General features: G+C 45.9%; 5 non-coding genes across 5 annotated transcripts; 2 read left to right on the top strand and 3 right to left on the bottom strand.

Annotated features, from left to right (window-relative positions):
• The first annotated feature begins 287 nt into the window (after window positions 1–287).
• trnav-uac (transfer RNA valine (anticodon UAC)) lies at window positions 288–360 on the top strand. Its single transcript has one exon. It is a non-coding gene; the product is annotated as a tRNA-Val (tRNA).
• A 9,584-nt stretch (window positions 361–9,944) lies between these two features.
• On the top strand, window positions 9,945–10,016 carry trnae-uuc (transfer RNA glutamic acid (anticodon UUC)). Its single transcript has one exon. It is a non-coding gene; the product is annotated as a tRNA-Glu (tRNA).
• Window positions 10,017–12,195: 2,179 nt separating this feature from the next.
• On the bottom strand, window positions 12,196–12,267 carry trnaw-cca (transfer RNA tryptophan (anticodon CCA)). The gene has a single exon. It is a non-coding gene; the product is annotated as a tRNA-Trp (tRNA).
• Window positions 12,268–12,666: 399 nt separating this feature from the next.
• Window positions 12,667–12,738, bottom strand: trnae-uuc (transfer RNA glutamic acid (anticodon UUC)). The gene has a single exon. It is a non-coding gene; the product is annotated as a tRNA-Glu (tRNA).
• A 1,808-nt stretch (window positions 12,739–14,546) lies between these two features.
• trnak-cuu (transfer RNA lysine (anticodon CUU)) lies at window positions 14,547–14,619 on the bottom strand. The gene has a single exon. It is a non-coding gene; the product is annotated as a tRNA-Lys (tRNA).
• Between the last annotated feature and the right edge of the window lie 603 nt (window positions 14,620–15,222).

Here is a 15,222-nt window from a genome sequence, read left to right as displayed (position 1 = left end):
GCATCTTAAATCGTGGAAAGCGCTCTTTGTTTAAAATTACACAGAAGACTTCTTTTGTTCGACCAGGCTTACAATTAGATATTTTCTTCTTTTCAAATAGATTTTTTGAAGCGCATATGGGGCGCTATAGAAAATATATATGATTCATTGATTGAATGTTGGCCTGCGTTCAGTCTGGCAGGGTTAATTCTTAAAAAGACAACGCTGAAGGGTCTGATAAATGATTGCAATTATTTGAGATGCTGCATGTAGACAATAATGTAGGAGCACCACCACAGTTCCGACAAGGTTCCATAGTGTAGTGGTTATCACGTCTGCTTTACACGCAGAAGGCCCTGGGTTCGATCCCCAGTGGAACCACTGCAGTTTGTTTTTAAATTATATCAATCCCTGGTCAAGACAAAGTCTCTCTGGGGTTGGCCTGTCATTAGATTGCCGGTGTAAGATCCCTGGTCCCATCGTAGAAGCAGGATAGTTTATTCACAAATAAATACATACACGTTTGTTTATGTTTCTTTTGTTGGTAAATTAACCCAATACATTATTGCATTCTGCCACGTAATTAGACGATCAAAGCCCATTTGTGCCAGTGCGCATTCAAAGGAGACGCGCTGAGAGAATCCTAGTTAAATACTAGTTTTACTGATTTAAACTAGTTGTTTAATGTTTTCTTTACTTTTAAAGCTGAGAATCAAACACACTTGCGACAACTTCATAGCCCTGCTGGCTACGAACACGTATCGAGTCGGCTGTTTCCTATAACCCTGGTGATACCGGGTGTTTTCCAAGTATCAGCATCGGCATTACCATGCATTTGGCATGCTTGCTGTGCACTCTAGCATTGCATAACAGGCAAGTAGTATGCCCGGACTTCGTGGTGCAACGGTAGCGCGTCTGACTCCAGATCAGAAGGTTGCATGTTCAAATCACGTCGAGGTCAAAGCCTTCTTTGTTTCTATTCCGCACTATTTTGTTTTTTAACGTGTTTGGATTTGAATGTTTCCGTGCATTTATTTAAACAATTTAGCCTACACAACATATCGATTGTATAGCGATCAAACAGAGATTTATTGTATTGTGATTCTTTTTTATGTTTCATTTGATACTGCACAATAAATTAAAGTGACTCCCAAATTAATGTTGGCCAGTCTTCAATGACATAGTTGGGTAATAAAGTCATATTAACACTTCCTTGCATGTTATATTGAAAATAGCTCTACAAATACTAGTTTTGAAGAAACTTAAAGTACAGCAAGTAATGATTGATGCCTTAAAGCTTAACAGACCTTTACAAATTAACAAAGAAAACATAAAAAAGGGGCACATAGTCGGCAGGATGTGAACATGAGCGGGGAAACTCCAACATCTTTTAAGTCCATCACCTTAACTACTTGGCCAAAACTACTTTGTGTAAAGTACCAAGTTCTATAAACATATCACAGACCAAGAACAAATACACACAGTTTGTTTTTAATAAAACATTGACCAAACCACAATCCCTGGTTTAGGAGGCTAGTGCCTTATCCTTTAGCTGACTGCGGCACTTTCATATGGATAGTAGTCAGCGTGACAAAATACGACCAGAGGGAAAAAAGCAGTGGTTTCCCTGTCATTCCATTGCCATATTACATTGTGCATGTTCAGAATATGCGGGAATCCTGAAAACAGCATTGTAATATGTGAACAAATCAATAACCAAATTTAATTAACGCATGGATTAAACGCTATTGATTGTTACTGTTGTTTATTAACTTGCAAAGCAAACGTTTTAGAGCTCAATTTTTAAGAGAGTTCAAGAGCTGACATATGCAGGAGCAGGCAATATTGACGTATTCCCAAGGGCTTTATCTTTTGGTCTTTCTGGGAACAATTTAAAAAGAAAAGAAAGCAATGTCATTTGTAAAGAAACGAATTTGATAGAAAACCTAACGTTTTTGAGGTCAGTTGTCGATTTAAATTTGTCCAGTTATGTGCACATTTCCCTGATTGCGAATATAATACGAAGTCTTGCCTTCAGTTAATATTTTAGAAAAACTGCTTTGCAAACAGAAGAAAAACAATCTAGCAGAGGATGGTTTCGAGGTCAGTTGTCGATATAAATGTCTCCAGTAATGTGCACATTTCCCTGATTGCGAATATAATACAAAGTCTTGCCTTCAGTTAATATTTTAGAAAAACTGCTTTGCAAACAGAAGAAAAACAAGCTAGCAGAGGATGGTTTCGATCCATCGACCTCTGGGTTATGGGCCCAGCACGCTTCCGCTGCGCCACTCTGCTGCTGTTGCAGCATAACTCAATTACCAAGCAGCAGAAAAAAAAAACTGAACTCATCGTTTTAACCAGCCACACGGCAGTGGCCGGGCCAAACCATGGAAACGTCGTAAATCAGAGATGATCCGTTTTCTTTTCTCCCAAATACGTTATGCAAAGTATGCAACTTTTCTGCCCACTTTGATCACAGGCAGTTTTATTCCCCAGTTTTGGCAGCCAATTCCAATATTCTGTCTCTCGAAAGCATCTTAAATCGTGGAAAGCGCTCTTTGTTTAAAATTACACAGAAGACTTCTTTTGTTCGACCAGGATTACAATTAGATATTTTCTTGTTTTCAAATAGATTTTTTGAAACGCATATGGGGCGCTATAGAAAATATATATGATTAATTGATTGAATGTTCGCCTGCGTTCGAATTGGCAGGGTTAATTCTTAAAAAGACAACACCGAAGGGTCTGATAAATGATTGCAATTATTTGAGCACCACCACAGTTCTGACAAGGTTCCATAGTGTAGTGGTTATCACGTCTGCTTTACACGCAGAAGACCCTGGGTTCATATTAACACTTCCTTGCATGTTATATTGAAAACAGCTCTACAAATACTGGTTTTGAAGAAACTTAAAGTACAGCAAGTAATGATTGATGCCTTAAAGCTTAACAGACCTTTACAAATTAACAAAGAAAACATAAAAAAGGGGCACATAGTCGGCAGGATGTGAACATGAGCGGGGAAATTCCAACATCTTTTAAGTCCATCACCTTAACTACTTGGCCAAAACGATAGGTTGCGGATGCAACTCCGGTTCCCTGAAAGAGAAAATAACCATCAAGGTATGGGACATTGCCGTCAGGCAGTAGGGATTGGCTGAGCTTTATGTCAAAGCTGCCGATAGGCCTCCGCGCAAGCTGGCGTGTAAGCCCGCCCCCCTGGGAGCTTACTATACGCAGCGCGCAGAGAGTCACTTCCTCTTTTGCCCTTCAGGCCGTGAAGGCCTCCAGAGCGACCTCACGGCTTGATGGTTATTTTCTCTTTCAGGGAACCGGGGTTGCATCCGCAACCTATCGTTCCCTTTCAAGTCGAAAATAACCATCAAGGTATGGGAACAGTGTACCCAAGCCGTCGCGAGGGAGGATTCTCGGCAGTAGGACAGCCTTACGTCATAACGCAACTGCGTAGGCAGTACATCTACATATATGCGGAGCTGCGCCTCAGCGTCTATGCTCGCAAAGACACCTGTCCCAAGGTGGAATAGTCAGTCACACCATATTGTCAACCACTCTAGACGTCCGCAACCTGAGGTGTCATAGAGTGCAACACAGATGCTCCAAATGACGGAGCAGAGGATTCCAGTACATTTAACCGGTAGAACCTCGTAAATGTATGCGGTGTAACCCAACTGGCTGCAGCGCAAATGTCAGACATCGGCACCCCTCTAAAGAGGGCCCAGGATGTTGCCATACCCCTAGTGGAATGTGCCTTCAACTGCCCTGGTGGCGGAAGGCCCATAGTATCATATGCTAACTGAATAGCATCCACTATCCAATGAGAAAGGCGTTGCTTAGACAACGGCTGACCCAAAGTTTTAGAACCATGGCATATGAACAGCTGTTCTGTTTGCCTCACAGTCTTTGTGCGATCAATATAACACCTCAATGCCCGCACAGGGCAGAGCATGTGTAACCGCTCTTCCTCTGGGGAAGAAAAAGGAGGAGGATGGAACGCCATCAACTCGACTGGTTGGTTCATGTGAAACGGGGATATGACCTTGGGTAAAAAGGCCGTATTTGGACGCATGGAGACCTTAGAACCGTCTCCTGCGAAACGAGTACATGATGGATGCACCGAGAGTGCATGTAACTCACCCACACGTTTTGCTGATACCACTGACAGCAAAAATGCAGTCTTAATAGACACGAACTTCATATCCACACTGTGGAGAGGCTCGAACGGTGCCTTGGTAAGGGCTTCTAGCACCACATCAAGGCTCCAAGACGGTAAACTGGTCGACCTTGAGGCCGCAAGCGTCTTGCGCCCTTTAGGAACTGAGATGCCAGGAAATGGCAACCAGGTGATAACCCGTCAATGCGTACATGGCAAGCCGAAATAGCGGCCAAATACACTTTCAGTGTAGAGGGAGACTTACCCTCATCTTACAGCTTCTGCAGAAACTGTAATATCACTGCCATAGGGCAGGAGACCGGGTCATGGCCCTCAGCCAGACACCAACTCTGAAACAATTGCCACTTATACGCATATTGCGACCGAGTAGAGGGCACTCTCGCACTCTGAATGGTGGATATAACCGCCGTCGAAAGCCCTAAGGCTGACAGGCGCTCCCGCTCAGGGGCCAAGCCCATAGCTGCATGAGCTTGGGGTTCGGGTGCCATAGCCCTCCTTGGGCTTGGGACAACAGGTCCGCTCGCAGAGGGAGCTCCCTCGGGCGACCGTGCAACAACTGCACTAGACTCGGGAACCATATCCTCCGAGGCCACCGAGGAGCGATCAGGATCACTGTCGCTTGCTCTACCCTGACCTTCTCCAAGAAGGCGGGGAGCATCGAAATCGGTGGAAATGCGTACAGGAGCCCTGGCGGCCATTCGTGAGCCAGTGCATCGACTCCTAGGGGGCTGTCGAGGTCCTTCACCGAGAACCATAGGGGGCAGTGCGTGGTCTCTCGCGAAGCGAAGAGATCGACTTGCGCTGTGCCGAACCAGTCCCAAATGCGCTCTACCACCCGAGGGTGAAGACGCCATTCGCCTGCAAGAGGACCTCCACTGGACAGGAGATCCGCTGCGTAATTGACTCTGCCCGGTAGGTGAACCGCCCGCAGAGAGGCTAAACGCGGTTGAGCCCAAAGCAACAGCCGTGTTACCAACCGGTGAAGACCGGGGGACCGCAAGCCGCCCTGGCGGTTGATATACGCCACTACCGTGGTGTTGTCTGACCGCACTAACAGGTGCTTGCCTAGAAGCACTGGCAAGAAGTGCCGCAGGGCAAGGTCCACCGCTCTGAGTTCCAGAGCATTGATGTGGGCCGACCTCCAGGGTCCTGACCACACTACGCGAGTCCCCGACCCGTTCCAGACTGCTCCCCAACCTTGGTTGGAAGCGTCGGTCGTAATAACCTCCCTTCGGAATATGGGACCCAAGCGTACGCCCTGGCGGATGTTCGACAGAACTTTCCACAAGCGCAGTGCTTCCCAGCAGGTTTGGGATACCCTCAACCTGCAGTGTTTGTCTCTCCGCGGATGCAACGCGAAGGCATTGAACCAGGCCTGCAGAGGTCTCTGGTGTAGTAAGCCCAAAGGAAGGGCTTGCGAGGCGGCAGCCATCAACCCCAGCATGCGCTCACACAGCTCCATGCTGACTGTTTCTCTCAACCTGAATAGGGAGAGACACCGCTCCAGTGAGGCAACTCTTTGTGTCGACAGGGTCGCTTCCATGGACACAGAGTCCAGATGCAGACCCAAGAATTCGGTCTGTTGGCTCGGCACGAGGCGGCTCTTTTCTGAATTGACCTTCAGACCTAGCCGCTGAAGATGGTCTGTAACCATCACTGTGTGCTGTGCCAACTGCTCCTTTGACTGCGCGCAGACGAGCCAGTCGTCCAGATAGTTCAGCAGTCGGATGCCTTGAGCCCGCAAGGGGGCTAAAATGGCGTCCATACACTTCGAAAAGGTTCGAGGAGCTAGAGACAGGCCGAATGGCAGGACACAAAACTCGTAGACCCTGCTCTGAAATGCGAAACGTAGGTACTTCCTGTGACCCGGACAGATGGGAACGTGAAAGTATGCATCTGTGAGGTCTACGGTGGTAAACCAGTCGCCCTGCCGGACAGACTGGACAATGTGCCTGTGCGTAAGCATCTTGAACGACAACACCCGTAGGTATTTGTTCAGTAGTCGCAGATCTAAAATAGGGCGGAGCCCGCCGTCCTTTTTTTGGCACTAGGAAGTACTTGGAGTAGAACCCCTGGTCGGTCAGAGCAGGGTCTACTAGTTGAATGGCACGCTTCTTGAGCAATGCCTGTATTTCTGCATTTAGAGCTGAGGACTGAACCGAGTACTTCACTGCAGTTACCACCACTCCCCTGAAGGGGGGGGGGGGTTTAACCGGAATTGAAGGGTGTACCCGGTGAGTATAGTCTTGCGCACCCAGATGTCGTTGGTGCATTGTTGGCAGAACAGAAGCTGTGGAACAGTGTAGGGGTGGGTTAATGGCTGCCGGGGTTTCTCAGGGCTGCTTAGGCTGCGCTCGCTCACGAGGGGCCTGACCAGAGCCACGAGGGCATGGTCTGCTACCTCCTCTGGGGCGCCACCCTCCGCGCTGCGGTCTTGCAAACGCGGGTTGGCTGCGTGCTGAAACCCCCAAAGGGGCGGTTTTACTGCCCTGTGGGTGCGCTTGCTGCTGCGGCGGCGCCCTGCGCCATTGGCGCTCCTGCGGCCGCCTTGGCTGGAAAGGCTTGCTTGGCCACATCTTAGCCAACTGCTGCGATGCCTCACGCGCCTTGACGGAGCGTTGCAGCATCTCCTCCACCGCTGGGCCAAACGTGTGCCCCGGGGATATAGGAGCATCTAGCAACGGGGCCTTATCAGGCTCCTGTACCCTGGCCTGTGAGAGCCAGAGCTGCCTCCTTGCCACTACAAGGGAAGCAATGCTCCTGCCCTGTGCTCGCGCATTCAGCTGAGCCAGCTTAACCAAAAGCTGTGCAACTGCACCCAGCTCGGTTCTAATTCCGACGGATGGGGACTCAGGCAGGTCGCGAATCAGCGCCGCCTGGTAGACTGTCAGGAGGCTGGCCACGTTGGACAGTCTAACTGCCTCTGTAGCCGCGGCATAACCCTTTTTTAGGTGGGCCTCCGTAATCCTACACTGCCTGTTAGGGCAGGAAGGGTCCTTAGCCAGCCCCGATAATGTCGGCGCCTTTACTAGCACGGCGAACGCGGCGCCCACTGGCGGAAAGGACGCTAATCCAGCTTCGCTCGCCCCGTGCATGGTAAAAGCCGAAGCCTTGCGAGAAGTCGCCGGGGCGGAGGCCGGGGCTCCCCAGGTGGACTGCACCTCCTTAATAAAATCCGGGAACGCCGGGAGCATCCTGGACTGAAGGGGCGGAGCCGATGGCAACTCAAATAAAGAGCGTCGTGTTGGCTCTCACGCAGGCCAGTCCACGCCTGAGTGACGGGCTGCCCTCTCCACCACTGACCAGATAGGGTCATTAGTATCCAGCACTTGAGGGTCGTCCTGCCCAGAGTGCTGGGATGCCACCTCAGGCTCTGTGTCCTCAAAGAGCGGGTCTGCATCAGATGCGTCCCTTGAGAAAGCATCGGCGTCCCACTCTACTTCCTGGGGCACTGGTGGAGGAACCGTCAGCTGACTAGTGCTGGGTCCGGTTACTAGCTCTGGGGCCCGAGGCGCCACATTTGCTAGGGTCATAAGGAGGGATTGTTGTCCCATTATGAGCTCCTAAATTGTGACATCTTGGAGGTGAGCTCAGCCACCCCAGATGTGTCCTGGTAACGCCTACCCCTCCGAGGGGAGCGAGAGTGCCTTCTCCGGCGAGGCGATCGAGACCTGGATCGAGACTCCCGACGGGGGCGAGCCCCGCGAGAGGAGGGACTGCGGGAACGTTCCCGAGCACGCCTGGCTGGAGATCTCTGACCAGCTGTAAGCTGGGAAGATGGGCTCAGAGGGAGCTGAGACGTCGCCAGCAGCGACACGATCGATGACGACCGAGCGCCGAAGCGTCGAGCGTCGAGCACTGAGCCCCAAGTGCAGAAGCACTAAGCACCAAGCGCAGAAGCGCTGCACAAAGCGCCGAAGCGCTGCACCAAGCGCACAAGCGCTGACACCAAAAGCGCCGGAGCGCGAGCGCCGAAGCGCGAGTACCGAGCGTGGAACGCTAGCACAGACGCCTAAGCGTCAGCTGACCCGCCAAGCGGAGACGCTAAGTGCTGGTACAGTGTCTGATGCTGTGCAATACCTACCTGAAAGGTGCTGGGGATTTTGCACGTTGGTGGTTGTCTTCCTCTGTATAGTGAAGGGAAATTTTTTTTTTTTTTTTTTTGTGGACGCTGCAGAAGGTAAGGGAGTGTAGTGCAATACCACGTGGCAGGAACGCGCCGCGGGGGGGGGGAACACTGCAGAGCAGACTACCCGCACACACACACGGTCTAGCCTAAGCTAGACCGAGGATGCAAAATGCGCGTGGGCCAAGGCCAACGCAACACGCGTCCGAACACACAATATACAATATATATAACAAAATATATATATACAATAAAATATAAATATATATACAAAATATATATATATACAAAAAACCCACACAATAATAATTAAGAATAGAGGAAAGACGGGGAGACCACGAAGAACGTGATGCCGAAGCAAAGCGAAAAGGAATATATAATGTTAAACAATATATAATCCTAAATAATAATACAATAACAATAATAATAAACAATAATAACTCCGGAGAGTATAGCTGAAATAAACTCGGAGAAGGGGATAAACCAGCTTCTCAAGCCTAAGCTTTAGTGAGTACAATCAGTTAAATAGCTCTAAGTCCTACCGCTACTGATGCTGAAGGCAAAAGAGGAAGTGACTCTCCGCGCGCTGCGTATAGTAAGCTCCCAGGGGGGCGGGCTTACACGGCAGCTTGCGCGGAGGCCTATCGGCAGCTTTGACATAAAGCTCAGCCAATCCCTACTGCCTGACGGCAATGTCCCATATCTTGATGGTTATTTTCGACTTGAAAGGGAACTAACTTGCTGCAGCACTCTAGCACAAGCAAGGACTTTGTAAAGAATTGTGTGTTTTGGTTTCCAAATGGAGGCGTGGGTGCAAATCTCACTTCTGACAGTTGACTTTTACTTATTTTTAAAATGAATAAATGTGTTCATTTTATTATAAAAGATTTTCAAGGAAATCAACAGCTGATACCAAACTCTTGTCAGCACTCAATACCATTTTAATTTCTGCCTCGTCAAACAAGCTCGAGCCACAGCACACAGTGCTGCTGCATCGGGACACAGAGGTGGATTTTAAAGCGACTGAATCAACGAGCTGAGACTACTTTTTGAAGAAATTGAAAACATACCTCTAGTCGAAATATTTGCTATTTAGTTAATCCATTTATTTTTTGAATTTGCATATGGCAGACTACATTGCCAAAAATCTGACAATCTGAATTGCTCATATCAAGCTGCGATGTAGCCTATGAGAATCACTGGCATAATTCGAGGGGAATTAGCTCAAATGGTAGCGCGCTCGCTTCGCATGCGAGACGTAGCGGGATCGATGCCCGCATTCTCCAAATAGTTTTAATATATCTGCGTATTTAGTCCCAACGCATTATGGAGATACATACAGTGTGACAATTCTTTGTAACAGAGTCGCCCGCCCTACATGTGTATTTTAAAGCAGTCTGCTAATTTGTAATATTCCCGCAGACTGAAAAACTGCAGTGAGCCCTCCATCGTATGCCTTGCGAGAAGCACAAAGGGAGATTTTTTATATTTTTTAGCAATTGAAGAGTTTGTGTTAATTGAGAATAAATATAAATGGCTTGAAGTTTGCTTTAATTTATAACGTGTTTGTAATGAATTAGTGTTTTACTATCATTGTACTGTATACTAGCTACTGTTGCATGTCCAGGAGCTTGTTACTCAGCTTCCCATATGGTCTAGCGGTTAGGATTCCTGGTATTCATCCAGGTGGCCCGGGTTCGACTCCTGGTATGGGAACTTCTTTGTTATTGTCATTTTGTTACAGAACTGTGGTCATGTGTAATGTTTTTTCATTATGATGATAAACCTACAGTTACTTTAAATTATATATATATATATATATATATATATATATATATATATATATATATATATATATATATATATATATATATATATATATACACAGAATGATGCAATGTATTTGACTCTATTCACATCACCTCACATTTCACTGGTTGCCTACGAGGGCTTGAGAGGGGTGACGTAAAAGTGAGAGAGAAAGAGCAAAGTTTAAACACATAACATACAACAATCTGACACTCGCTCCCGACGGGTCAGGCAGCATCCTCTGGCTGCTGGGCATTTAGTGGAACAAGAGACAGGAAGGGGACCAACAGGACAAAAGGACAGATCCTTCGCAACTCAGTGCAGCATCCTCAGGCAGCTAAGCTGTCAGCTGGGCAGCGTGGAGAGCTTAGGAAATGTGTCTCGGGTCCGTTTAGGAGAGACAAAAACAGAGAACCCCCTCCGTTTAGGACAGACGGAAACAGAGAAACGATGGAATGCTGTCAGTAGTGTGCAGTCGCCTGCTATGGAGAGCAGAGAGCTGCTGAATGCAGTGGAAATTGGTATTTGAGAGTTAAGGCGTTTAAGATGATGTCGGAGATGGGTCTGCCTTTGGGCAGAGATGAATAATGCGTAGATCTGAGGCCTCTGCACAACCTGAGAGGATGAGAATGCGTTGCTCGGAGGCTGCTGCAAAACCTATTGATTTGATCAGGAGCAGTCTAAGAGTGTATTGTCTATTGCGGTGTTGGAGGACTCTTGACTGAAATGTTGATAATTGTAGGACATAGTTTCCGTATGTGCCTGGAAGCTCAAATTGAATGAAATGGACTTTGAAAGTTGTATTAAGTGCCTTGATGAAGTTGGGGACAAATGACGAAGTGCAAATCCGGGAGCAAGAAGGTTGCAGGAATGGCCTGATGCAAGGAAGCTGGAAAATTAATGTGACAGTGGATTCTTAACATCTCAGAAAGCTGATAAGCATGGCTTCGTGACCAGAACCTCGAAGGGAGGGGTTTTGATTTGAAATAATCAAGTTAATATATGAAGCAAAAGAGGTTGAGGCAGGACGGGACTGAGAATCCCTCGGAAAGACAACGAACTGCAGGAATTGATAGAAAGTTTGGAGTGTGCGAGATTCGCAGCGATAGCAAATCAGTTTAAATTATGTAGTTTGTGGTGTTATGCTGCCATCTCGAGGTTGCGATTGGAATTGAAACTACTGGCTTCAGTGAAGCAGGGTACCATATATTTGGTTATTGCGATTAAAATCCTTGTCTATGGATAAAACGTTTGCTTTAGAACAGTTAGTGATGATATAAGTAAGTTAATGTAGGTCTAGAAGAGGAGCCTGCAGTATTTAGATGTCATAATTCGGCGAGTTGAAGCTCTCATGTTGCAAAAGCGCAGCAGCAGGAGCCAGAAGATTGCAGTAGTGAGGCACAGGCTCGCATTGCCTGTTAAAGCTGCCTGGACGCCATGGCAACTTACCACTCCCAGTAGTCACTCGATGAGGCGTTGCCGTGGTAACCATGGTCTGTGAGGCGCCGGTGTGAAAGAGTTGCAGTGCAGCGGTGACGTCGGAACAGTCTTTCTGATGAGAACGCAGAGCAAGCTGAGAATGACGCTGCGCTTTGAACGGCGCTGTAGCTGTGCTGGAGACTGGAGGGAGCAGAGAAGACTAACGATGGAGCTCCTGCAGAAAAATACAAAAGCTGAATAATGAAAAGAATCACCTGAGCAGGTAGGGAAATAGCTGATATTGTCTACCAGCGCTGAGCAGAGAAATGACCTGCAGTGAAAGGAGCGAACAACAAAAAAACAAACACAGACCAAAAACAAACACAGACGAAGGGCGGAAGCAGTGCTGGGTGTATAAATAGAAAAGAAGGAGAGATTGACATGCAAGCTACCTAACGGGATTGCCCATACCGCTCTGGTCACGCCCTTTTTACCTGAACAAACACAGCAGCGCAAGATAATGGCGGAGAGACTGGAACTTGATTGAAATTTGTTTGTCGCTATATAATCAATAAATTGTATAAATTGTATAAATAAATGTCCGGAGACATTCAAATCCAGGCACGTTAAAAAATGAAATATAGTGGAATAGAAATAAAGACGGCTTTGACCTCGACGTGATTTGAACACGCAACCTTCTGATCTGGAGTCAGACGTGCTACCGTTGCGCCACGAAGTCCTGGCATAGTGCATGCTTGTTATGCAATGCTAGAGTGCACAGCGTGACGTGACAGAATGCAATAATGTGTTAATTTACCAAAAAAAGAAACATAAATAAATGTGTAGGTATTTATTTGTGAATAAACTATCTTGCTTCTATGATGGGACCGGAGACCTTACATCCGCAATCTAATGATCGTCCCACCCCAGAGAGACTTTGTCTTGACCAGGGATTAATATAATTTAAAAACAAACTGCAATGGTTCCACGCGATGGGAATGTGAATAGAGTCAAATACATTTGCATCATTCTGTATATATATATAATATATATTTCGAGTAACTGTAGCTTTATTATCATATTTAAGACATATTACACATTACCACAGTTCTGTAACAAAATGACAATAACTAGAACGTCCCCATACCGGGAGTCGAACCCGGGCCGCCTGGGTGAAAACCAGGAATCCTAACCGCTAGACCATATGGGAAGCTGAGGAACACACTCATGGACATGCAACAGTAGCTAGTATACAATACAATGATTGGTAAAAACACAAGAACCGATATTTCATTATAAACACGTTACAAATGAAAGCAAACTTCAAGCCATTTATTTTTAATCTCAATTAACACAAACTCTTTAATTGCTAATAAATAAATGAATAAATAAATAAATAAATAAATAAATAAATAATCTCCGTTTGTGCTTCTCGGAAGACATACGATGGACGGCGCACTGCAGTTTTTCAGTCTGGGGAATATTACAAATTAATAGACTGTGCTTTAAAATACACATGTAGGGCGGGCGTCTCACACTTTGTATTTATCTCCATAATGCGTTGGGACTAAATACGCAGATACGTTAAAACTATTTGGAGAATGCGGGCATCGATCCCGCTACTTCTCGCATGCGAAGCGAGCGCTCTACCATTTGAGCTAATTCCCCTCGAATTCTGCCAGAGATTCTCATACGCTACATCGCAGCTTGATATGAGCAATTCAGATTGTCCTTTTTTTTGTGGGGGGGGGGGGGGGGGGGGCAAGGCAATGTAGTCTGCCATTTGCAAATTCAAAACATTTTTTTAATTAAATAGCAAATATTTCGACAAGAGGCATGTTTTCAATTTCTTCAAAAAGTAGTCTCAGCTCGTTGATTCAGTTGCTTTACACTCCACCTCTGTGTCCCGATGCAGCAGCGCTGTGTGTTGTGGCTCGAGCTTGTTTGACGAGGCAGGCAATGCAAAAATGCCAAAACTTGCTTTTGTATCTCATGACAAACTTAAGGTCTGCTTTAACGGCTTGGCTGTCTCAAGTTAGTTTGTATTGTTAATGGAACACCTCGTTGTTGCCCAGTCATTGTATCAGATGAAGAAGAGCTTGCCAGGTGGGGGTGACGGTCTGCCAATAAAAGTTAAGACTATATTTGCAAGGATCATTTCTAGAGTGAAACTGTTTAGTAGGGATTGGTCTCGGTATCCACCAGGAGGAGTGGGAGTGTTTTCTTCTCAGCACCGAGCTGACAGTAAGTTCAGTTTTTTAAATCATTAAGCAAATTTCAAATGGATCACTGCTAATGTTAAAACAATTTAAGAACACTTTAAACAGTAATGTGATTTGCACTACGCAGGACTAGATTGAGCTTAAATAAAGACATTACATCTGAAAATAACTTGTGCTTACCCCCACTTACAAGGAAAATGTCAAACTTTGTATTCGTCCTCATAACGTGTTAGAAAATGTAAACAGCAGTTGGAGAATGCCGAAGTCGATCATCCCAGCATGTTAAACGAGGGCATTTCTCCTGTAAGCTACGTCTAGGAATAGATCGTTCAAACTGTTCTCAATGGTCCGCATCCCAGCCTGAGATCACAATCTAGCGGCCGACGGAGATGTTTTTCAAACTAATGTGTTATTTGGAATATTAAAACAATCAAGTTAAATAACATGTTTGGACAAAATATTTTTCAGTGACGTTAACAAGTAGTCTGTTTACAACAAAAATGCAATTTGCGTTAGGAACACTATTTTAGTCCGATTTAAAATGGAAATTAAAATGGTATTGAGTGCTGACAAGAGTTTGGTATCAGCTGTTGATTTTCTTAAAACAATCTTTAATAGTAAAATAAAGAAATTTATTCTTTTTAAAAATAAGCAAAATTGAACTGTTAGAAGTGGGATTTGAACCCACGCCTCTATTCAATAAGTAATTTTGTTGCAATACTGTATACAATGTGAACAGAATCAGACATTGCTCCGTTGTCTCGAAGAAACATCTTCAATTTGTATTTAAAAAGGACGCCCAACGTGGGGCTCGAACCCACGACCCTGAGATTAAGAGTCTCATCCTCTACCGACTGAGCTAGCCGGGCTGACTGGTGCTCGTTTCTTTCACTGTAAACAACTGAGCTATTAATTTGCCATCTTATTTGAGAAAATAGTGAATGACAGAACCAAAGATTCCAAATATAATCCACTGAACTGTAGCTTTATTATCATAATGAAAACAGATTACACATGACCACAGTTCTGTATCAAAATTAAGTCGTAAGTATATGGTTTCCATTGTAGCTATTTACACACACTGCTCTGTTGTCTCCCAGGGTGTTATCTAACAAAAAAGACACATGCTGTGCTGCCATAATTGATTACATAGACTTTCCTGCCCCGTCTTGCTTTCATCTTAGATGTGATCTCAGGTTCTGCTGAGTTCTGCTCCATCGATCACGTTCTGCAGCATCTCGCCTTGTTAAACACTGCCGTATGCTTTGGCGGCTTAATAGGTTGGTCTCTGTGGCACAATCGGTTGGCGCGTTCGGCTGTTAACCGGAAGGTTGGTGGTTCAAGCCCACCCAGGGACGATGTTTTTTGCATTTCTTAATCACATTAGAAAATGGCACTCTGATACGCTGTTATTTCATCCAATTACGCTGAAGAATAAATGTGCTCTCTTTTTTTAGTTCAAAATAATACAA

The sequence above is a fragment of the Acipenser ruthenus genome, chromosome 32, assembly GCF_902713425.1.
Source record: "Acipenser ruthenus chromosome 32, fAciRut3.2 maternal haplotype, whole genome shotgun sequence".
Taxonomy (NCBI): domain Eukaryota; kingdom Metazoa; phylum Chordata; class Actinopteri; order Acipenseriformes; family Acipenseridae; genus Acipenser; species Acipenser ruthenus.
Note: the sequence above shows the minus strand (reverse complement) of the source record. Positions and strands in the feature narration are given on the sequence as shown.